Here is a 24,297-nt window from a genome sequence, read left to right on the forward strand (position 1 = left end):
GGTCCGAGCTCAATGGACGCATTGCGCGTCGACACCATCAACTTGGTCTTCTCACCGTTTACCGCCAGACCCACTTTAGCAGATTCTCCTTCGACCTTTATAAAGGTATCAGTTACTTCTTTTACTGATCGACCCATGATGTCTATATCATCAGCATAAGCAAGTAACATGTGACTGTTGGTGTAGATTGTGCCACTTCTTTTGACGTTTGCCTCTCGTATAACCTTTTCTAGCAGGATGTTGAAGAGGTCACACGAAAGGCTGTCTCCTTGTCTGAAACCTCTTTTGGTACCAAACTCTTCGGAGAGGTTCTTTCCTATTTTAACTGAGGACCTCGTGTCAGTTAAAGTCATTTTACAAAGCCGGATGAGCTTTGCGGGAATACCAAATTCAGACATGGCTTGGAATACCTTTGAGCGCAGCGGACTGTCGAAGGCTGCTTTATAATCGACAAAAAGGTGGTAGGTGTCGATCTGCATCTCTTGGGTCTTCTCCAGGATTTGCCGCAGGGTAAATATCTGGTCAATGGTGGACTTGCCAGGTCTAAAGCCGCATTGGTATGGTCCAATAATCTCGTTGACCATTGGCTTTAGTCGTTCGCACAATATCCCTGACACGATCTTGTAGGCAATAGGGAGTAGACTTATGCCCCTATAGTTAGAGCATACAGTCTTATCTCCCTTATTGTGGACGGGGCACAGAATACTCAGGTTCCAATCGTCGGGTACTCGTTCTTCCTGCCAGATGGTGCTAACTAGCTGATGAATACACCTTATCAGCGTGTCGCCTCCGGTTTTGAACAGCTCGGCTGGTAAGCCATCGGCCCCTGCTGCCTTATTATTCTTCAGCCGATTTATTGCTGTCTTTACCTCATCTTGGCTGGGCGGTATACATTCAATACCATCTTCTGGGATTGGGACTGTGGTATCTTCGTCGTCTTCGATGCTATTGGATACCAACAGATTTGAAAAATGTTCTTTCCATATCCTGAGTACACTATCTGTATCAGTTACCAAATTACTTTGCTGGTCTCTACAGGAGGATGTGCCTGTACCAAAGCCATCAGTTTGATGCTTGACTCTTTGGTAGAATTTTCGGACTTCATTCTGGCTCCTGTACATCTCGATTTTTTCACACTCCCGCTTTTCCATCTCTTTCTTTTTCCTGCGGAAAAGACGTTTCTCCTCTCTCCTTTTCTCCCTGTATCTCTCTCGTGCGCTACGCGTTGCTACGGATTGTAAAGTAGCCTTATATGCCGCATTTTTCTCTTCATTGGCAGCACGACACTCCTCATCATACCATGGATTCCTTGGTGGAGGTCTCTGGTATCCAAGTATGGATTTTGCGGCTGTTTGCATGGAGTGGGCAATGCTTTGCCATTGCACTGATATGTTATCGGGATGAGGAGGGCTTTGATTAAGCAATTGGGCTAGTTGAGTGGAATATGCTGTGGCTATCTGTTGTGATTGCAGCTTACCGATGTCTAACTTTCGTGTTGTGTCTGTTCGTACTTTGTTTGCTACGTTTAAGCGGGTGCGTACCTTTGCTGCAACAAGGTAGTGGTCCGAATCAATGTTTGCGCCTCGGAACGATCGTACATCCAACACGCTCGATGAATGTCTTCCATCTATCACAACATGATCAATTTGGTTTCTTGTTTTCTGATCTGGAGACAGCCAGGTGCCCTTATGAATATCGAGATGATTAAATCTGGTACTGCTAACTACCATGTTTTTTGCAGCTGCAAAGTCTATCAGTCTCATAACATTGTCAGATGTTTCACTGTGGAGACTGAATTTCCCGACTGTTGGGCCAAAGATATTCTCCTTTCCAATTTTGGCATTAAAATCGCCTAGAATGATTTTAATGTCATGGGCAGGGCAACGGTCATATCTTTCTTCTAAGCGCTCGTAAAATATATCTTTGGTCTGTTCATCCTTTTCTTCAGTGGGAGCATGAGCGCAGATAAAGCTGATGTTGAAGAATTTAGCTTTTATTCGAATTGCAGCAAGTCTTTCATTCACTGGAGTGAAGCTGGATACAAGATGTTTTAGTCTCCGACTAACTACGAATCCACAACCAAACTCATGCTTTACGTCATGGCAGCTATAATACAGTGCGTCACCTTTAGGTGTTGTTGTGACGCCTTTCCCAATCCATCGTATTTCCTGTATGGCAGTAATATCGGTCTTGTACTTTTCAAGTACGTCTGCCAATGCGAAGACTGCACCTTCTCTATAAAGAGTGCGAACATTCCAGGTGCAGATTCGCAGATCATGGTCCTTAAAACGTTTGCGGGGTTCGTCAACTTTAGAGGGGTTTGTTTTTCTTTTCTTTCGTTTTTTCATAGTAGGCTAGGGGAGGGTTACTAACCCGACGCCCAAACCCAAGTTTTTAACGTTCTTATGGGTGAACGCGCGGCACATGTTAGCTCACTACCTTTAACGGGTGTTAAAGGCAGTTCCCCAGGTGACACCACGGGGAGGTCAGTGTCCACTTGGGATGAAAGAGGGACCAAGATAAATCCTGGGCTTTGCCATGTTAAAACCGGTCAGGACCGTTCCTTGGTATCTTCCATCCCCTACGTCACCCAAGTTTTGATATATAAATGGTTATAATTTTGTTTTTAAAATATTATTTTTGAAAATTTACAAAATGTGTAAAAAGTGGCGAAGCCTCCCCACCCATGGGGCAGCTTCGCCATCGATATTGAGAATTCTCCAACGGACTCTAAAACTTTAATTTACCATACTTCTTTCTTAAATATCAACAATATGCGAAAAAGGAACATGTTTTCTATTGAATAATCAAAAATTATTTTAAAATTCACAAAAAGTAACCGATTCTAGCGGTTAATTGAAGTAGGTGCCGTGAAATTAGGGACAAAAATCATATTATAACTAAAACAAGATACGTTTAGGATAATATTTGATTTTAACTTCATATTATAGTGTGGTAGATCTATGGTATAAAGAATTTAAGTTAAACATGACCAATTTCTAACATTAACCCACCACGCCCCTATCATGGCGTAGGCGCCCCACCCCTTACATATTTCATAATATTAATATATTGACATTTACAATTGCTTTTTTCATGCGAATTATTGGGATTTATATTCTTCAGTAGTTGTCTTCTAACGGTATAAAATGTGTTTTTGATATCTCAAAAGGTAAAGAAGATATCACACAAAATACCTACCATAATTATTTTTCCCAATACCCTGAAAACACAAAACCGCGTGCTTCCGCTATCATGCCTATGACACAACTGCCAACTTTTGGGAGAAGATAGATCTTTATTAAACTCACAATTTTGCTTTTAACGGATTTTTTCTAGCACTTGTATTTTGCGAGAAAATCGGCGCTGGCGTAGCCGCCCCAGTGGCGAAGGCGCCCCATGTTACCATATATGTATGTAAGTATGGGTCTACGACCATTACTTCGATGCGTTACAAACTTTTTGGCTAAAACCAACTTATAATACCCTCCCCACATAGTGGTGTAGGGTATAAAAACACAACAAATTGATTAACCTATTTTTTTCAACCGATTTCATTACTTTTTCCCGAAAGCTAACTTTTCTGACTTTTTGATAAAAGCAAATAATTAAATTGCTTGGTATCTTCTAAGTAGCCTAGAGCACGAGGAAAAGCATTTTCTCGTTTTTAATGCTTTTTTCACTTTAACCACTATAGCTTAGCCACTTGTTAACCCATTTTAATACTTAATGCCTTTTTCAAAAGATACTATTCGCCAATTTAAAATAAAAAAACGATGAATAACAATCCGTTGAATTAAAGCTATGTCCGTTTAAATGTGAAAATCTTAGAAACCCCGTTCTTTCACTACATTTACAAAAAAAAACAAGTAAAAAGTCGATAAGTTCGGCCGGACCGAATTTTTATACCCTCCACCATAAAATAGTCTTAATTAAAATTGAATAATTGGGGCCTTTCAAAATTTTAGGTGGAACAACTTTTCGACAATGGATAGACTCCTACTGCCTCCCACTATAACGCTAATTCCTGATGGCCCCGCGTCGGATCTGTCTTTCGGGGTTCATTATCTAATCTAAACTAAAAAAATGTGTTCAGCTAGGTGAAAGGTACCACCTACGGGGCTATATCAAAGAGTCAAACTATCTTTAAATTTTTTTGCGGAAATGTTTTATAGCTGCAGGGAACTTCAAGAGTCAAATTGAGGGTAGTTTCATCAAAACAATGTAGACCCTCAAAAATGGACCCATGTTGACGAATTTTAGTGAAGAAATTTCGTGACCACTGAGAATTCCCGAAAATCGGGAGGTACAGTTATATGGGGGGTATACCAAAACATGGACCTATATTGTCGATTATTTTTGAATAGACAAAATTGTAGCTAAAATTCTCAAAATACCGATCATTACAGCTAGTTCGGTTAAAAATTGCAGCTAAAATTCTCAAAATACCGAAAATCGGGAGATACCGTCATATTGGGGCTATACCAAAACATGGACCTATGTTGACGATGTTTCGTTGGAGATGTTTTATGACCACTGAGAACCTCAAACGGCAAATTACAGGAAGTTCGGTTAAAAATTGTAGCTAAAATTCTCAAAATACCGAAAATCGGGAGGTACCGATATATGGGGGCTATACCAAAACATGGACCTATGTTGACGATGTTTTGTGGAGATGTTTCATAACCACTGAGAACCTCAAATGTCAAATTACAGCTAGTTCGGTTAAAAATTGTAACTAAAATGCTCAAAATACCGAAAATCGGGAGGTACGGTTATAAGGGGGCCACACCAAAACATGCACCTATGTTGACTATGTGTGGTGGAGATGTTTCATGACCATTGAGAACCTCAAATGTCAAATTGCAGGTAGTTCGGTTACAAATTGTGGCTAATATTCTCAAAATACCGAAAATCGGGAGGTACCGTTAAATGGGTGGAGATATTTCATGGTGGAGATATTTCATGGCCACCGAGAACCTCAAATGGCAAATTACAGCTAGTTCGGTTAAAAATTGTAGGTAAAATTCTCAAAATACCGAAAATCTGGAGGTACCGATATATGGGGGCTATACTAAAACATGGACCCATGTTGACGATGTTTCGTGGAGATGTTTCATGACCACTGAGAACCCCAAATGTCAAATTGCAGATAGTTCGGTTAAAAATTGTGGCTAAAATTCTCAAAATACCGAAAATCGGGAGGTACGGTTATAAGGGGGCCACACCAAAACATGGACCTATGTTGACTATGTTTGGTGGAGATGTTTCATGACCATTGAGAACCTCAAATGTCAAATTGCAGATAGTTCGGTTACAAATTGTGGCTAAAATTCTCAAAATACCGAAAATCGGGAGGTACCGTTATATGGGGGCTATACCAAAACATAGACCTATGTTGACGATATTTGGTGGAGATATTTCATGACCACCGAGAACCTCAAATAGCAAATTACAGCTAGTTCGGTTAAAAATTGTAGCTAAAATTCTCAAAATACCGAAAATCTGGAGGTACCGATATATGGGGGCTATACCAAAACATGGACCCATGTTGACGATGTTTCGTGGAGATGTTTCATGACCACTGGGAACCCCAAATGTCAAATTGCAGATAGTTCGGTTAAAAATTGTGGCTAAAATTCTCAAAATACGGAAAATCGGGAGGTACGGTTATAAGGGGGCCACACCAAAACATGGACCTATGTTGACTATGTTTAGTGGAGATGTTTCATGACCATTGAGAACCTCAAATGTCAAATTGCGGATAGTTCGGTTACATATTGTGGCTAAAATTCTCAAAATACCGAAATTCGGGAGGTACCGTTATATGGAGGCTATACCAAAACATGGACCTATGCCCATATGCTTTGGGATATAAGTTTGTTGATCACTAAGAACCCTAAGTGTCAAATTATAGCTAATTCGGTGTGCAAATGTGGCGAAGAACGTCAAAATACCTCAAATCCGGAGGTACCGTTATATGGGGCCTATATCAAATAGTGGACCGATATAGCCCATCTTCGAACTTGACCTGCCTATGGAAAAAAGACCCTCGGGTGCAAAATTTCAGCACTCTATCTCAATTATTGCGGACCCTAGAGTGATTACAACAGACGGACGGACAGACGGACATGGCTAGATCGTCTTAGAATTTTATCCTGATCAAGAATATATATACTTTATAGGGTCGCAAATGATTAGTTCGATGTGTTACAAACGGAATGACAAACTTAATATACCCTCCACACTATGGTGGAGGGTATAAAAACACGATAGAAATTTTACATCAGAACGGTTGAATATTTGTTGGTCAATTTTTGTAGCACAGTGTAATTATTTTAAACTCTTCATGAATCACTTCTTACCCATCTTATGTATTTTTTCGCACCTTCTCTCACTCCAAATGTCCGCTGTGAAAATCCACTTACTAAAAATTCGAGTTAATAAAGAGCTTGAACGAACCAAAGCTCCTGTTGCTCAATTCTGTTTCTAGGAAAAACTGAAATGAACAATTTTGTAAAGGTAATAAATGTTAAATGAAAAATATTATAAAGAAAATTTTTTTCATTTCGAATTTTCATAGAACTAGAATCCAGTTCCTGATTTTCAACTTGTTTATTAAAATTTCTTCCCAATTATTTAAAAAGTAAGAATTTTTACTATTACTTTATTAATTTAGCTTCACAGCTTGCTTCTTTATAGCAATGAAATTCATTACAATTGATTAATTGTGTGAACAGAAATCTAGAAATTTTCGTACTTTATTAATAAATGTCTCTTGGAAAGAAATCACAATCAAATCTTTGTTAACAAATTAATTTTAAGGTCAGTTATCATGCAATTGAATTGAACTATTTACTCTGAGAATTTCAATTTCAACTCAATTCTCAAAAGAATGTTTCTTCAGTCCCCTGCAAATCTTAATGAGTTTTATTTTAGTTTTGTATTTATTTCATGTCAAAGTGAAAAGCTTTGTTGAGGATTAAGGAATTGCCCGAAAAATGCATTGGCATAGGTCCAATGACAACAATAACAACAGTTAGAATGAAAACAAAGTAGTCAATGAATGAAGAACAACCATGATAAACTGTTATAAACATGTGATATGTTTTTGGGCGAGACAAGTAAGTGGTCGAATACCAAATGAGAGAACAGCAAATAACTGGAAGGGAGAATTAGTGATTGGAAGAAATGAGACTTTGCTGAGTACAATTTTTATGTGAGCCTGCGCATTATTTGAAATCTACTCTAACTGTTATAAATTGTCGATAATGCCGTTAAGGTCGTGTACTTGAAACATGAATTTACGAATGTCTTAGATATAAAATCAAGTTTCATGGGATCAGTAAAAACAGTATTGCAGTCAACGTGGTTATTATCGGGCACTCGTCAATCGCACGTTACAAATTTTCCGGACGGTATGCGTTTTTCTCTCTGTAAATGTTGAGACTCTGCAATGGTTGAAGGAAATATTCCCGAAAACAATAACAACATCGCGGCAATAGTGGCAACACTTTAATTATACGGTCTATATGCTACGAACATGTTAATTTATGGTGCGTTAATATAAATGTGTAAGTGAATGAGTAGTTCAGTGGTGGCGGCATGATTAAGAGTGTGTCTGTGTGTTAATTGTAATTAATATTTAATAGATGAGGTGCGAGAAGATGTTTAAGGGTATGTCAAGGATAATTACCCTGCATATGAATGTACGTACGTACGTACGTCTGCATTAAATGGAATAAGTGTGGTTTACGAGAGATTAGATATAACATTGAACAACATGCAAAACCTACAAAACAACAACAGCTAGAGGTGTTATCCCACTACTATTACTAGCTGCCCCACATGTGTGTGTTATAATTTACTGCAATTATGCAAGGCAATGTGTTTGAGAGTGTTTGTGTGTTACCTAAATGTTGATGGCCTTATAAATGTTTACGACTACCGCATAGCGGAAATGTGCAAAATGTTAAACCTTCAGCCATCAACAGAAGTGCTATAATAAATGATGAGACAAGATTTCTCCTTCAAGATAAGCAAAACAAAATTGAGCAAAGAAGAAAAAAAACACGAAAATAAAATGTAAATGCCAAATAATAAAAAGAAATAAAACAATTTCGTGATGTTAAATGTTTAAAATACCAGCTTGTGCCAGTTGCCAGGTTAGGTTCATGGTGAAAATGTTGTGTGAAAATTTGTTAAAATGCTATTGAAAGCGGAAAACCATCAATAACGTAACAAATCAAGTGTCCGTAGAAGAAACCAATGTAACAGAAAAAATAAAAGCCAAGCATTTAAGCAAACCCTCAAGTGCAACATTGAAAACAAGAGCTCTTGGTGTGCGGCGACAACGAGCAAAGCTACCAGGTGGATATTTCAGTCATTAAAAAATCATGTGATACTTTGCCACGCTCTTTTTCCTCCGTTTTCCAAACATCGACAAATGCTTTGGGCTGGGTTTTATTTCTCGCTTTGGCAACGATGTTTCAATTGTTAAGTGTGAATGTGTGATTTTTAAAGTGGAAGAAAAAGTAGGAAAAAACACAAACACACACACACCCATATCAAAAGTGTAACTAACAATGCTTGAAATTCAATTTAAATCAATGCTTTTGAACGTAAATTGCTTGGAAACACACAAAATGAAAGAAAATTAAAATAAAAAAGAAAAGAAATAAAAAAGTCTAAAGAGAATGTTCAAAAAACAAAGTTTCAATTTCTCCATGGTAAAGTTTAAAGTGGAATTCCTATGCTTCTTTTAAAGAATTTGAATTATGCTTAAAACAAGTGACACCAATATTTAAGATAACAAATTATAAATTAATTTCTAAGAAGAACTAAGCAACAAATTTGTTTTCATATAAAAGTTTTTTCATTAAAACGAACCACGTCATTTGTTTTGACAAGTTAAATTAAGTGAAGTGAATGATACATTTATAAGTATGAATAATGAATGTTGATGGATATCCCATCAGATTCAAAAAATAGTTCGTTTTATGAAGTTTAATTAACAAAAAAAAAAAAAACTTAAGACAGCAATAAACCCAAGTGATTAGAATATAGTTTGACGTATTTGGCCATAGGACAACCTGCACACACGTAAATTAAAAGCTAACTATATTTGGATTAAACGTTTTGGAGGAGAAAATTCGTAAAAAATAGACGATTTTTGAAAACACTATCTTCAGCGACATAATAAATTTTATAGTGACAAATAAATAAATTTTATAGGGTCACATCTCAAAAAATTAGTTTCGAGAAAAACGAGTTTCAGTTTGCCGATTAAAATTTTACTTCACTATTTAAAAATTTTATTACACAAGAAATAAAATAACTATTTGGACAATCGTTTGCAATCAGCTAGTTAGTCAGATATCAGTGTTAAAATTCAGTGCAAAATCAATCAAACGCATTTTTATGAGTTATGCCACGCTTTGAATAAATTAAGAATATGTTTAAAAAATATATAAGAAATTCAAACAGAAATAACATATTGTGGAAATCTATTATATTAAACTCAGATGACGTTTGTACGTGAATCAAAAACTCGACCAATTTACAACCGATTTGTTTCGCGTTTGTTTTCAAATGTTTGTATTAATCCGAGGAAGGGCATATCTTATTTTTTGAAACATCTAAATTTGTGGATGATATTCTTCTTCATATACCTAAACATCAATATTTGTATGTTTGTATGTTCCGTATAGACTCAAAAACGACCACAGCACAGCGATTATCCTGAAATTTTCAAGGAATATGCGGGGATGGCGAGTTGTGAAAAAAGGTTACAGATTTCTTTGAACTTCGGAGGGCGGGGTGAAGAGATGCTGTTTTGTAAAAACTTAATATGTATTTGCAAAAAAATACGAATGTATCGATTTGAAATGTAGCTTGCAAGACAATTTCATAGAAGAAAATGATAAAAGCTAAAAAAATATGCAAAACCTCTTTTGGAGAAACTATATTTCTTCGCACATTTCTACCACGCTTTCGTGTTTGCATTATGTAGTGACACTTTTTTGTCGAACATTGTATACGCACCAGCTGAGATTGACTTTTTCATGTATCTCTATGTCTTATCGTTGTAAGCCACTGCCAATCTCTCAAGCTTCAGAACTGGAAGTTATTACAATTCATGAAGTAAACCCCACTTCCATGTGTATTAGGCCGGGGCGATTTGAAAACCTTCATGGGCTCTTCTCGCTTCTTATTCCTGGGATTGAACTCAGCAAAAATGTCCACTAGACCATAGGTCTACAGTGAAAATCGAGCCTCCCGATTTTGACTATAAGTTTTTTATCCACGTTTTTTTTTTTGACATTTTGGCATATAACAGCCAAACCATTGAGATTTTCGATCCAACACACGGACAAAAATTGTTGCCAAGACAGTAATTAAGAACTCTCTAATACATCGCAAAAGCATTGGAACGCTCCTCCAGGCAGTTTTGGCCTTGAGAAGGTACAAACTTTTCGAAAAATGTCGATAAAAGGCGCTGTGCTACAAAAGTTGACCAGAAAAATATTCAAGCGTTCTGATGCAAAATTATATCGTGTCGGGATCCATGGACAACGACAATGCCTTTAATTCGTTTGGGTCATTTCGTTTTATTTTTTTATAACGGTAAAAGAAGTGAAAATCTGGGTTTCTTAGATTTTCAAATTTAAACGGACATATCTTCTTTTTTTTACGGATTTCTATTAATCCTTCTTCCTTTTAAAGGGGTGAATAATATCTTTCGAACAAGTTATTATTTGTTTAAATCGGTTAACAAATGGCTAAGTTAAAGTGGTTTAAATCTGAAAAACCACACAAAAAATATAACTGAATTTCTCATAATTTTCTCAAATATATTTTTTGTTTTTGTTTTGTTCAATATTCATTTTGAAAATGATGAGAAATTCTGTTATAGTTTTTATACCCTCAGCATTTATGCGAACGAGGGTATATACACTTTCATACGGGCAAAATGTGCCTCATCGAAATAATGGTTTTAGACCCCAAGTATGTTTGGACGAAATGTGTTTCAGACAATTTGGAGTTGATTTAGCTATGTCCGTCCGTCTGTCTTTCTGTCTGGCTGGAGCGCAAGATAACTATCGAACGGACGAACCGATTCGGTTTAAATTTTGGCTTTCCTAATATTTTGTTCAAACTTAGTTTAAGTTCGAATATGGGCTATATCGGTCCACTCCTTCCGGTACCTCCCCCACAAAAGTTCGCAAATAATCCGAAAATTTGTGCGCACGATAACTCTTGAAGGGAGTAACCGATTTGGTCCATGCTTTGCCCATCGTAACTTAGATAAGGTTTCAATATAGACTCAACCGGCCCACGCCTTCGGGTACCTCCCACACAAAATTTCGGAAATGTTCAGTTTAGGGCAACCTCTCGAATCGCTTTAATTTTTGTTTTAGCAACTTGTATTCACTGTCCCCCATACGACGCTATAAATTTTATCAGGGGCAAGTCCATACTTCCTGAGAAAATAACCTGAAAGATGCAAAAAACCCCTATGGCACCGTGTGAGGTGGTTAGAGCGCAATATAACTCTCGAACGGATCTGCCGATTCGGTCCAAAATTTGGCCTCAGTAATATTTTGTCCAAACATAGTTTAAGTTCGAAGATAAGCCATATCGGTCCACTCCTTCAGGTACCTCCCCACAAAAATTTAAAAATGTTCGGAAAATTTGTTCTTACGGTAACTCTTGAAGGGAGTGGCCGAATTGGTCCATACTTTGCACATCCTAATATGTCTACTAGATATAGATCAGGTTCAAATATGGACTATATTTGTCCTTTCCATCCGGTACATCCCGCACAAAATTTCGGATAAGTTCACTTTAAGACCTGCTATCGAATCACTTTGTTGTGCGATGTCTCATAGACGTAGCAACCGCTTTGGTCCAAACTTTATAAATCTAAATATTGTCGAAACTTAGTTTATATTCAAATTTGGGCCATATCCGTCCAATCGTTGTGGTACCACCCACACAAATTTTCAACATTTTTGTGTGGTTAAGGGCCTATTCGAGGATCCTTTGGACATTTTTACCGAAGGTTTTCCTAGTGGCGCTGTTTGAAGCGATATTATGTTTTTCGTAGGCTAGTATGGTTAAAATGCCCTATCTATCGATATCCCTGCAAATATCTGAACTTTAATCCTATCCATATTTTTGTCGGTTCATACGCCCAAAATTTAGAAAACCCCCTAAATACATAAGTTTTTTTGGAAAAAAAAAGTATTTCAATACACACAGGCTGAGGGTATATCTCTGTCGGCAAAGCCGACTGATACTCTTTTACTTGTTTTGTATAACTTTTTATATAACTTCGAATTATACGGACATTATTGAAAATTTACAAAAGTATCAGTCGGCTTTGTCGACAGAGATATACCCTCAGCCTATGTGATTTGAAACCTTCACCAACGGATAGACCGAATGTATTTTGGGTCTTTTCAGAATTTTGTAGCCGTTTTTGGACATTTTAACTTGCCGACAAAAATGTGGATTAGGATTGAAGTTCAAAAGAATTACGGAGGAGGTAATTGAAGGAATGGACCGAAATAGTCCATTATGGAAGTGGATCTTTTATTTCTTTTCTGTAGATATCGCGTCCACTGGTAATTTCGGTGGGTCATTGAATAAGTTTTAGAGCAGTATGCTAGGAAGCATGGACTTGAACACGAAAACATAATATCGGTATACATTTTCAAAAAAATCTTCAAACAGACCCTAAACATCACTTAAGCACAAAAGTTGAACTTTTATGGGGGAGGTTCCCTAAGGAAAGGACCGATGCGGGCAATTTTAGAAGCTTAACCAAATTTGGAAATAATATTAGGATATCCAAAGTTTGGACCAAATTGGTTGTCCCGTTCAAGAGATATCGTGCATACCATCTTAGTGAAATTTTTTAAATATTGGGGGGAGTCATCGTATTTCGTGGACCGGTATTGCCCATCTTCGAGCTGAAACTATCGTTGGGCAAAATATGACGAAAGCCAAATTTTAGACCAAATCGGTTGATCAGTTTGAGAGTTTTTACACCTTTTGGCCTGTTTTTTCAAGAAGTATGGAATTGACCTCAAAAAAAAAAAATTACCGTCGTAATTGAGGCAGCGAATGCAAATTGTTTCAAAAAAATCAAAGCGATTCGAGAGCTGGTCTGTACCGAAAGGAGTAGACAAATATGGTACATATTCGCACCTGATTTATATCTGGTAGATATATTAGGATGTGTAAAGTATGGAGTTATAGTGCTCACAATTGTTTCGAACATTTTTGAACTCTCGTGTGGGAGATACCTGAAGGAGTGGACCGATATGGCTAATCTTCAAGCATAAACTAAGTTTGGACAAAACATTGCGAAAGCCAAATTTTGGACCGAATTCGCAGATACAAGTAGCTGCAACAAAAATCAAAGCGATTTGGGAGCAGTAGTGGGATTCTGTAACTCATTTTTGCTGTTACCGACAAAAATCGGTAAAATTAAATCGCATAATTATGACTAAAAACATAAAGAAAAGCTGGCATCACTACTTGTGTCGGTAGAGGATAGCGACTACTTTTTATTCAACGTTAACTTACCGAAAAATTTCGTTTATTATCAAATTATAAGCATTTTAATTTTACCGACAATTATCGATAACAGCAAAAATGAGTTACAGAATCCCACTACAGGTCCTAAACTGAACTTTTAAGTCTGGTTGAAATTTCATGATGTGCAAAGTATGGACTAAATCAGTTACATCCTTGAAGAGTTATCGTGCGCACAAATTCTCCAAACATTTTGCGAACTTTTGTGGGGGAGGTTCCGGAAGTAGTGGACCGGTATAACCCATCTTCGAAGTTAAACCAAACTAAAGTTTGGACAAAATATTACGAAAGCCAAATTTTGGAGCGAATTGGTTGATTCGTTCGAGAGTTATCGTGCGATCCAACCAGCCAGCCAGACAGACAGAAGGACGGACATTGCTAAACCGTTTTGGGATCTAAAACCATTAATTTGATGAGGCACATTTTTGCCCGAATGAAAGTGTATGCACCCTCGTTAGCATAAATGTCGATGGTGTAAGAAAGGGATTTACGAAAAATATATCCGTGTGAAATAATTTTTTCTAGATTTGTGGCCAAAAATTATAGATTTTTTTCTATGAAATATGTGCGACAGGCGTCCATTAAAAATTGCATTTTGTATTTTTTTTATTGAATTTTGGTCGGATTTTTATTGTGCCTCTATATTTGACTATAATAATGTTCCACAAACATCCCAGGAGGGGCAAGGGAGACTTCTCTCATATCAATGAGTGCACCCCGATTCATATAAGCTCAATGATATGGGACCTACTGTTTATCGCCGAGTCCGAACGGCGTGTCTTAAGACACCACTTTGTAGAAAAGTTTTATATGGCTGAAATACTCAGGAAATGTCGCCAACATTACTGAGGGGTATTTTGCCACCGTTGGAAATTTGATGTTGCCTGGCCTGGGAATCGAACCAAAAATGTAAAATTTATAAAAAAGTTATTCAAAAAAAGTTCATGCAGGTTATGATGTAACCCATCTTATAATTAATTTTTATTTCAAAGTTGTTGGTACTTTAGATTAAATTTCTGGTGCTGTTGGGATATTTGTGGCGATTGTGATCATATATACATATGTTCTCACAACATCCCTGAAGGGACAGGGGAGCCTTTTCTCATATCAATGAATGCACGGAAGTTAAAATTGCCTGAATAATATGGAAACTACTATTTATCGCCGAGTCTGACCACGTTGGCTCCCACTTGTGACAATAGACAATTTTGAGTCGGTGCCAATCTACTCGTCCATACAATACACACTTTCAATTTTTACGTACAAAATTTGTTGTCCTTTTGACACACTAAAATCCATTATTATACGTCTTCTTTTGTTATAGTTTGGATTCTGCGAACAGATTTATAGCGTTCCGGTTTTCTTAAAGTCAAAGGCCAAATTGGAATTAACTTCCAATGTGAAAATTATATATTTTTAATGCCTTAAAATTGCTTTATTTTGCGTTTTCAAATTCATCCAATAGTAGACACGGTGCTTTTGAATCAAATTTAAATGAAAGGTGCTTACATCTGGGAAATTTTTGCGGATTATGAAACTACAATGTTCATAGATGAGAAAAATAAAATAAAAAACAAAAAAATCGCCGGAGTGCTTTTTAAATAAATCGCGATTCAAGTTGATATTTTTAAAGGGGTTTTTTAGGTTTTCACGATTTTGCTTGAAAACCGCAAGTCCGTTCGAAATGGGACTTAAGCAAATGTTGTAGCTATGGAAATTCTCTACGAGGTTGACACTTGCAACATCTTCATTGTTTTTACCGTTATTGAGATATAGAAGTTCAAATTAGGACAATGGATTGACTGCATCGCCTCCTTATAAAACAATGACATGACTGCAATTTCCCAACATAAATTTATATATCTCAAAAATGGTACTACATATTCTTTAGTCCCATTTCGAAAGAATTTGCAGTTTTCAAGTTAAATCCTGAAGACCTAAGAAAAAAATCTGAAACTTTGATCTGAACTCAAAAATGGTAAAACCTAAGAAAATATCAATCAGCCAATCTTGTACAGAATTGTCACTGCTACAACATTTCCTTTCCAAACAAAATCGTTAAAACCTAAAATAACCTAAAAATGTGAACTTTGATCACGATTTATTAAAAAATCCATCCAGCGATTTTTTTTGTTTTTGGATTTTTCTCATCTCTCTCACCAACTTTCCTGGTGTAAACGGTTTTCATTTAAAGTTAGTAAAGGTGCACTGTGCATAACATTGTAATATAAGGAGGGATATAGTCAATACTTTGTCCTTATTTGAACTTCTATATCTCAAAAACGGTAAAAACTACGAAGACATCATACAAGTCAATCTTGTAGAGAATTTTCATAGCTACAACACTTTTTCAGTCCCATTTCAATAGGACTTGCGGTTTCAAGCAAAAACCTAAAAAACCCTTAAAAATGTCAACTTGAATCGCGATTTATTTAAAAAGCACCCATGCGATTTTTGTTTTTTGATTTTTCTCATCTATGAACATTGTAGTTTCAGAATCCGCAAAAATTTCCCAGGTGTAAGCACCTTTCATTTAATTTTGGTTCAAAAGCACCGTCTAAAAGAAAACGTATAATAATGATCCTAAATATTAAATGCTCGTTATCCAGAAGTAGAATTCTGAAGTTTCATTGCAATTTGTAATGAACCTATGGACCGACGGACATGCACAACTAAATTCCTTTATATCCTAAAGCTTTAAAGTTATATATATTTAAAAGACCTGATGCCACCGGGGTGCAATTTACTTCTGAACGGACGGGTTCGGAATGACAAGGACAGGCAACAACACATTTTTAACGGTGGCAAAAATATCTTCCAGCGTAATGTGGCGAAAATTCCTGAATAATTCAGCCATACAAAACTATTCTATAAGTGGTGTCGTACAATACGCCGTACAGAGTTCCCTGGGTGGACCAAAATCGAAAAATATGTTGATCAATTTCAAACATTGTTATTGTTTTCTTTTATAGACAATACTCCATAGAATAGATAGAATATTCCGAAATGAGTTTATTGACATTTAGATATACTATAAAATTATAGCTCGTTAAACGTGAACATTTTTCGTAGGTAATTCACATTGATAATTATATTAAGATTAGGCACATTTTCCAGCAATTTTATTTAAATACTGTATTGAAAATATCACTGCTTATGAATTAGTTACTAAAGAGTAGGCAATATACATTTATGTTATGAATACAAAAAAAAAAAGTCAGAAAATATTCATACATCAAACACCGCTACCAATATAATACCAAAATCACAAATTCCACTTATTTCATAAAGTGTATTTAAAAATTGCCACCAATTGCAGCTTCCGGAGTTTACTGTATAAAACTTACTGACAATCCTTCCGAACTAAAATATCCAAAAAATTATTGCAATTCAAAATTCAATTATATTCTATTAAACTTGATCAATTTATGTAACATTAGTGGAAAATACAGTTTGTCAAGTAATTATTTTCGAACCAAGTAAAAAAAATTTACAAATAATTGTGATAAAAATACCGGGTTTTTGCAAAAATTATTTGGTAGATTTATTTAAGACAAGATAAAATTTATAAATAAAAAATTACCCACGTAGTACAAAAATAATAACCAAAACCAATACCTACATATAATGTATGTTGTTAAATACATTAATACCCCGATTTGCGTTAATAAGTGTTTCCGACGAACTTTATCGCCAGCGAAACAACGCTAAGCCTTCTAAGATATTTTTCTAAATTTATTAGAAATAAGTCATTCTTCTTCTAATACATGTACCAAGTCAATGGCAAATAAAAAAGTCTTCGTTGCTAATTGTGTGACGTTTGTTAATTGTTTGACTCATGAATGTCCTATACTTCCATCACTGCAACTTCTTTCGAGGCTACAATATTCGAGGCTACAGTTATCGTGCGCACAATTTTTCCGAACATTTTCGAACTTTTGTGGGGGAGGTGCCGGAAGGAGTGGACCGATATAACCCATCTTCGAACTTAAACTAAGTTTGGACAAAATAATACGAAAACAAAATGTTGGACCAACAACTGCTCACGGTGTCATAGGTGTTTTTTGCATGCTATTTTCTCAGGAAGGATGGACTTGCCCCAAAAGAAGCTTGTACGGTCGTATGGGGGCAGTGAATATAAGTTGTTGCAACAAAAATCAAAGCTATTCGGGAGCAGGTCCTAAACTGAACTTTTCCGAAATTTTGTGTGGGAGGCACCTGAAGGAGTGGACCGATTGTGTCCTTATTGGAATCTCATCTAAGTCTGGAAGAAATTTCACGATTTGCAAAGTATGAACCAAATCGGTTACTCCCTTCAAGAGTTGTCGTGCCGAAAGTAGTGGACAGATATAACGCATCCTCGAAATTAAACTAAGTTTGGACAAAATTTTACGAAGGCCAAAGTTTAGACTGAATCGGCAGATCTGTTGTCTGGGGATTTTTAAAATTTTATCTTAAATATTGTGAACTTTGTTTCTATAGAATTTATAACCGTCGTATCAATAATTCATATAAAATCAATGAACTACACCTTAAAGTAGCTTTAAATAACGCCACACAACATATTATATTTTTTGCAGAGAAATTTCACTGCTACAACATTTTCTTTAATCTAATTTCGATAGGTCCTGTAATTTCCAAGCAAAATCGTAAAAACCTAAAAAAACTCTGAAAATGTGAACTTTGACCGCGATTTATTTAAAAATTCTTTCGTCGATTTTTTTTTTTGATTTTTCTCAGCTATGAACATTGTAGTTTTAGAAACAGCAAAAACTTCCCAGGTGTAAGCACCTATCATTTAAATTTAGTTAAGGCGCACCCTGTCTATCTCGTTTCCTTTTGCATGTTACGAACTAATGCACTAAGACATAATAAATACCCTTTACCATAGTGCTTTGTATGGTATGAAAACAGGGAATGCTTTATCATCATTTAAAAAATTTTCTATCATGATTGCAACTTTTTGCAGCTGGGAAAGTACATTTTTTTATTTCTAAACCAACGAAGACGATAAAGGTACCCACTTATATGTTAGACAGTTGTTCGATTATCTAACCGTTTGCATTAAGGGAGAGGTCAAAAGTTATGTCTATCTAATATGTCTGAATATGCCCCCATAATTGTATAGATTCTTCGTTGTCATAAACACAAACGTTATTTGAAATTTCGCATGGATTGAGCTACTATTGCGACCTACAGAGTCGCTACAAAATTTTGTAAAAATAGTGTTTTAGGTCCATTTCACCCGCTAAATATTTCGGATCATTACAAATAACAGTGAGTGTGTATTCAGCTCTGAGACTTACCTCCAAATAAAATTTCGTGACGATTGGTCCATAATTGCGGACACACATCTCAAAATCACTTTTATGTCGTCGAGATATGAATTTTGGTATACAACATGGGGGGTATGCTACTTATATTTCGCGGAGTTACATGAATTTTCAAAAAACAAATTTATAATAACCTTTCCCCTTTTTAAGTGTAGGGTATACATAATACCAAACACATTACAATCATCAGGAGGTCTATGTAATTATAGATAATTTTCTCGCCTGTAATAAAGACATGTTTATATAATGTTTTTATTACCATAATTTTAACATAAAATTGGATGTCACACGTGATTTTCATTAGTTACACTTTTTTCATGTTCATGTCAATATTTGCGAACATTTTGTTATTGTTTGTGTCATTTATTACAATGGCATAACAACAATAACAGATTGATGTATGTATGTGTTTCTTTTTTGTTTTTTTTTTTTTTGCAGAGACGTTATGTTATACTTCATGTGATAGATAGAATTTTCATGTCATTCCATGGAAATAACTTAATTTAACACGAAAACTAAAACGAAAGCAAAAAGTAAACATTTTTACATGCAGCCCCTCGATTTGAGTATCACAAGCAAAATTGAGTAATGTTCTATCAATCAATCAATATGAGATTTTGAATTATTGAAACATAATCCTATTCGGATGTTCATAAGTGGAATTTTATATCAAAAGAAACAAAAAAGACAAATGGGATAAAGAAAATAATAAATTATATTGTTTTGGCAAAAAGATTACATTCAAAGTTTATCTAAGTTGGAATACGGGCCAATTTTTATATGTAAGAAATTAATATTTCAAGAAATAAATATTTCATGTGGCTTTTATGAAATACGTATTTATGAAAATTAAAAAAAATAAATTTGGTAGAAATCGATTACATCGATTCAAAATCAGTAGACATCGGATTTTTGCAAAAAAAAAAAATCCTTTAGTAAACAATAGAAGTTGAATATTTGTACATATTATTGACTATTTTCAATATGACAGCGAACTTCTATCAGTGGAACGATTTAATTCTACATAATAACGTAGTTACAAATTTTTAAAAAATATGAAAAATATGCAAAAATCCGATGTCTAAAACGCAGTTCTGATTTATTGTATGAACCGTGTCGTATGAGCATTATTGTTGTATGAAATAATAAACATACGCAACCATGTATACGCCTGGTTGGGTTCTAATGTAAACGTATTTTAACGTTTACAACATTGGGGTTTTTATGATCACTGGAGGTTTTTATACCCTCAGCCTTTAGGCTAAAGAGGGTATTTACACTTTGATACGACCAAAAATGTGCCTCATCGAAATAATGGTTTTAGACCCCAAGAATGTTTGTACGATATCCGGTTCATACAATTTTGAGTAGATCTAGCAATGTCCGTCCGTCTGTCTGTCTGACTGGCTGGTGCGCACGATAACACTCGAACGGATCAATCGATTCGGTTCAAATTTTGGATATCGAAATATTTTGTCCAGATTTGATTTAAGTTCGAAGATGGACCATATAGGTCCACTCCATCAGGTACCTCCCCCACAAATATTCAAAATTGCCGCAAAACTTGTGCGCATGATAACTCTCGAAGGCAGTAACCGAATTGAACCAAATTTTGCATATGGTTATACTACATCTAGGCATACATCAGGATCGAATATGGATTATATCGGTCCACTCCTTCAGGTATCTCCCACAAAAAATTTTAAATAAGTACAGTTTAGAGACACCTCACGAATCGTTATGAAATTTTTTGTAACAGGATGTTCGTGTTTCCCCCGTTACTTCATTGTAATTTTTTTCGAGGCAAGTCCATAGATCCCGAGATAATGGCGCATAACCTCAAAAAAACGCTGCACTATGTCGCGAGTTCAAATAAACGGTGCCCATATGTAAAAGGAGTTGGCGTTGGCAGATGAATTTTGGTATAAATACTTATAGTTCACTGACAATGTCGAGAGCAAAAAATTGGGAAGGTCTGTCCACGTTTTGGGATAGTCCCCATGCAAGGGTACTTTTTAATGTTTCGGTATTTTGAATATTTTAGCTAAACTTATCAACCAAATTGGTTGAATTTTGAGATGCGGGGTTTTCAGTTTACAAAAAACTTTTCCGACAAAAATTATGGACATAGGTCCACGTTTTGATAGAGACCCACTATAACGGTACCTTCCGATTTTCGGTTTTAGCCACATTAAACAACAACATTAAACAACCAATGTAGCTGATATTTGGTATTTAGTCTTCGCCAAGTCTTGCGAAATATTTTTACAGAGAATTGTTGGTACTTGTTTACGTTTTAATATAACCCCCGTGGAACTGTACCGCCCACTTTTCGGGGTTTTAAAGTTTTAGCCACATTATCCACCCAAAATTACAGAAATTTGGTGTTCAGTATTCATATATTTTTGTGAGTTTTTTGAATACATCAAAATTTTGTCTTCAAATAAGAGAATTTTGCTTAAATTTTTTTGACCAATTAATGGCCAATAAACGGCACATTTTTTGTTAAAAATCGAAATTTTGACTTTATATTCTTTTCCTTGACGGTGTATTTTTTTTCGGGGACAACTCTACACTTTTTGATATAATGGCCCTGGAGCTCCAAAAAATCTGCCGGCACTAACTAAACTTGGTTATGCCTAACATAACACACGCGTACATACTTGGATTACGTCCAAATATGGAACGTACATCGTACCACTCCTTAGGGTATCTCCCACACTAAATTTGGAACATGTAAAGTTTAAGGTTTGTTATACCCTCAGCATTTATGCTAACTCCTTCAGGTACCTCCCCCACAAAAGTTCAAAAATGTTCGGAAAAATTGTTCGGTAACTATTGAAGAGAGTGGCCGAAGTGGTCCTTACTTTACACATCATAATAGTTCTACCAGATATACATAGATCAGGTTCAAATGTGGACTATATTTGTCCACTCCATCCGGTACATCCCATACAAAATCTCGGATATGTTCACTTTAAGACCTGCTCTCGAATCACTTTGATTTTTGTTGAATCAACTTGCATTCGCTGCCTCAATTACAACAGTAAAATTTTTTTTCAGGGGCAAGTCCATACTTCTTGAGAAAACAGTCCGAAAATTGTAAAACCCCCTATGGAGAGCTCGAACCGAATACTGCGTTTGTCCACACTTTGGATATTATAATATTTCTTCGAATATTAGATGAAATTCGAAGGTGGTGCTTATAGGTCCACTCCTTCCGGTACCTCCCACACAAAAGTTCGAAAATATTTGGTAAAATGGTACGCGCGATTTCTCAAAGACGTAGCAACCGATTCGGTTCAAACTTTGGATCTCTAAATACTGTCGAAACTTAGTTTATGTTCAAATTTGAGCCGTATCTGTCCAATCCTTGTGGTAACAGCCACACAAATGTTCAATATTATTGTGTGGTTAAGGGTCTGTTCGAGGATCCTGTGGACATTTTTACCGAAGGTTTTCCTAGTGGCCCTGTTTACAGCGATGTTATGTTTTTTCGTAGGCTAGTGTAATAAAAACGCCCTATCTATCGTTATCCCCCCAAATTTTTGAGCCTTAATCTTATCCATACTTTTGTCAGTTCATACGCCCAAAATTTTGAAAACCCCCTAAATACCGGTTCTTTTTTGGGAAAAAATGTTTCAATCCACACAGGCTGAGGTATACCTCTGTCGGCAAAACCGACTGATACTTTTTTACTTGTTATGATCAGAAACATTCTTTATCTTGATATATATTAAGAAAATAGGTTTTTTATAGGAGCCCAGTGAAGAATATGAGTTTTTCTAAAGTTTCTGCCCAACTTCAACTGACACTAAGTTTTGATTGGACTTCCTTCACTTTAAATGTAATGCCAAAAATTTTCTATTAAAAAACGTTTTTAACAGGGGCCAAATTTCCTTTTGCTTGTTACTTTACTTAGCCAGTGTATCCTTTTTCTATATATATTGCGTAGGTGTATAAAAATTTCGACAAATTTGCAACCGATTTGATTTTTATCTAAGACAATATTTGCAAAAATTTCGAATGTATCGGTTTGACAAATTTTCAAATATTATAATAAACAAGTAAGATATGACTATAATCGGACGGGACCGACAATGTGATACCCTACACCACTACCCCTGGGCAATGATATTCCACGGAATTTGTTTTATACGATTGCCACATATTTAAGTTGTCCGATCATGTATACATAAATTGATATACATGATAATATACTAAAGATATAACATATATATAGATATACCTTCATCGTGGCCGACTCTCGCAAAACAAACGAAGGATCGTACAAAAACGGACGTTGTGCCAGAAAACACTAAGCCGTGCGTGAACGGATAATACAAGAACGTAGTGCTATATACCGTGAGATAGAGGCATATTTGGGCATTTATTCCTCCAACTAACAACTGATATTGCATGAATACTTGGCGGCAAAAATGGAGTTTTTCCCGTTGGATGCCTTGTCGATCGGTGCATGAAATTTCGAGAAACTACGATAGCGTCGCTTCAAAAGACGTTTATAAGATGGATCAATGTGACGAATCATAGAACTATGCGTATGAACCCGAAAAAAGCAGCAGTCGCCAGAAGATGCTGTAAATACGTTCAAAAAACATGTTTTGGAGGTGCCTCAATCAAGCCACTGTAAACCACCCAACACACGGTCGTACACAGAAAAAAAAAACAAGTAAGAAAAGTATAGTCGGACGGAGCCGACCATGGGATACCCTATACCACTATCCCTGGACAATCGCTCTCCACGGAACTTCTTTTCAATGATTGTGAAAATTTAATTATCAAATATCAGAGATGTAATGTATAATACTTATGACCAAAACCAAAAAGTTATCTAGCATGACAAAGACATTTTTGTAGCAGGAAAGGAAAATTTAGTTCACACAAAAACGCAAACTTATGTAGTACTACTACTTCCGTTGTTTAACCACTACCTTATTGAAATTTTTACCAATTTCACACAAAAGTTTCAGTCCATTTAACCCGCTAAGTATTATCTGATCTTCACGTTGGTTTGTACGCTTCTTCTTCATCATAAACCCAAACTTTGTTTAAAATTTTGCGGGTTATTATTTTCACCTACAAAGCCGCTGCAAAATTGGTTAATATTTTGTTTTTGGTCCATTTCATCCCCTGAACATTTCACGATCATCACCAAAAACTAATCATTTCCATTCTGGCCCGAACCCAACCTCCTTAAAAAATTCGTTACAATCGGTTCATAATTGCGGCCTTAAGCTTGTTTACAATTTTTAATGGACGGGCACACATCGCTAAATCGCTCTATCTCGTCGAGATGTGAATTTTGGCATACCAAATAAGGGGTCTAGGACGAATATTT

The 24,297-nt window shown here is 35.9% G+C and overlaps 1 protein-coding gene across 2 annotated transcripts in view; it reads left to right on the forward strand.

Moving 5' to 3' along the window:
* The first annotated feature begins 7,317 nt into the window (after positions 1 to 7,317).
* Positions 7,318 to 24,297, forward strand: part of kek4 (kekkon 4) — a 285,350-nt gene continuing 268,370 nt past the window's right edge. The window contains exon 1 of one of the 2 annotated variants that reach the window (XM_073974539.1): positions 7,318 to 7,574. The gene's annotated coding sequence lies outside the window, so the exon portion shown is untranslated. The remainder of the gene's footprint in view (positions 7,575 to 24,297) is intronic. The other variant, XM_073974540.1, reaches the window with a different exon arrangement.

The sequence above is a fragment of the Musca autumnalis genome, unplaced genomic scaffold, assembly GCF_047663935.1.
Source record: "Musca autumnalis isolate F117 unplaced genomic scaffold, ASM4766393v1 scaffold_3, whole genome shotgun sequence".
NCBI classification, from domain to species: domain Eukaryota; kingdom Metazoa; phylum Arthropoda; class Insecta; order Diptera; family Muscidae; genus Musca; species Musca autumnalis.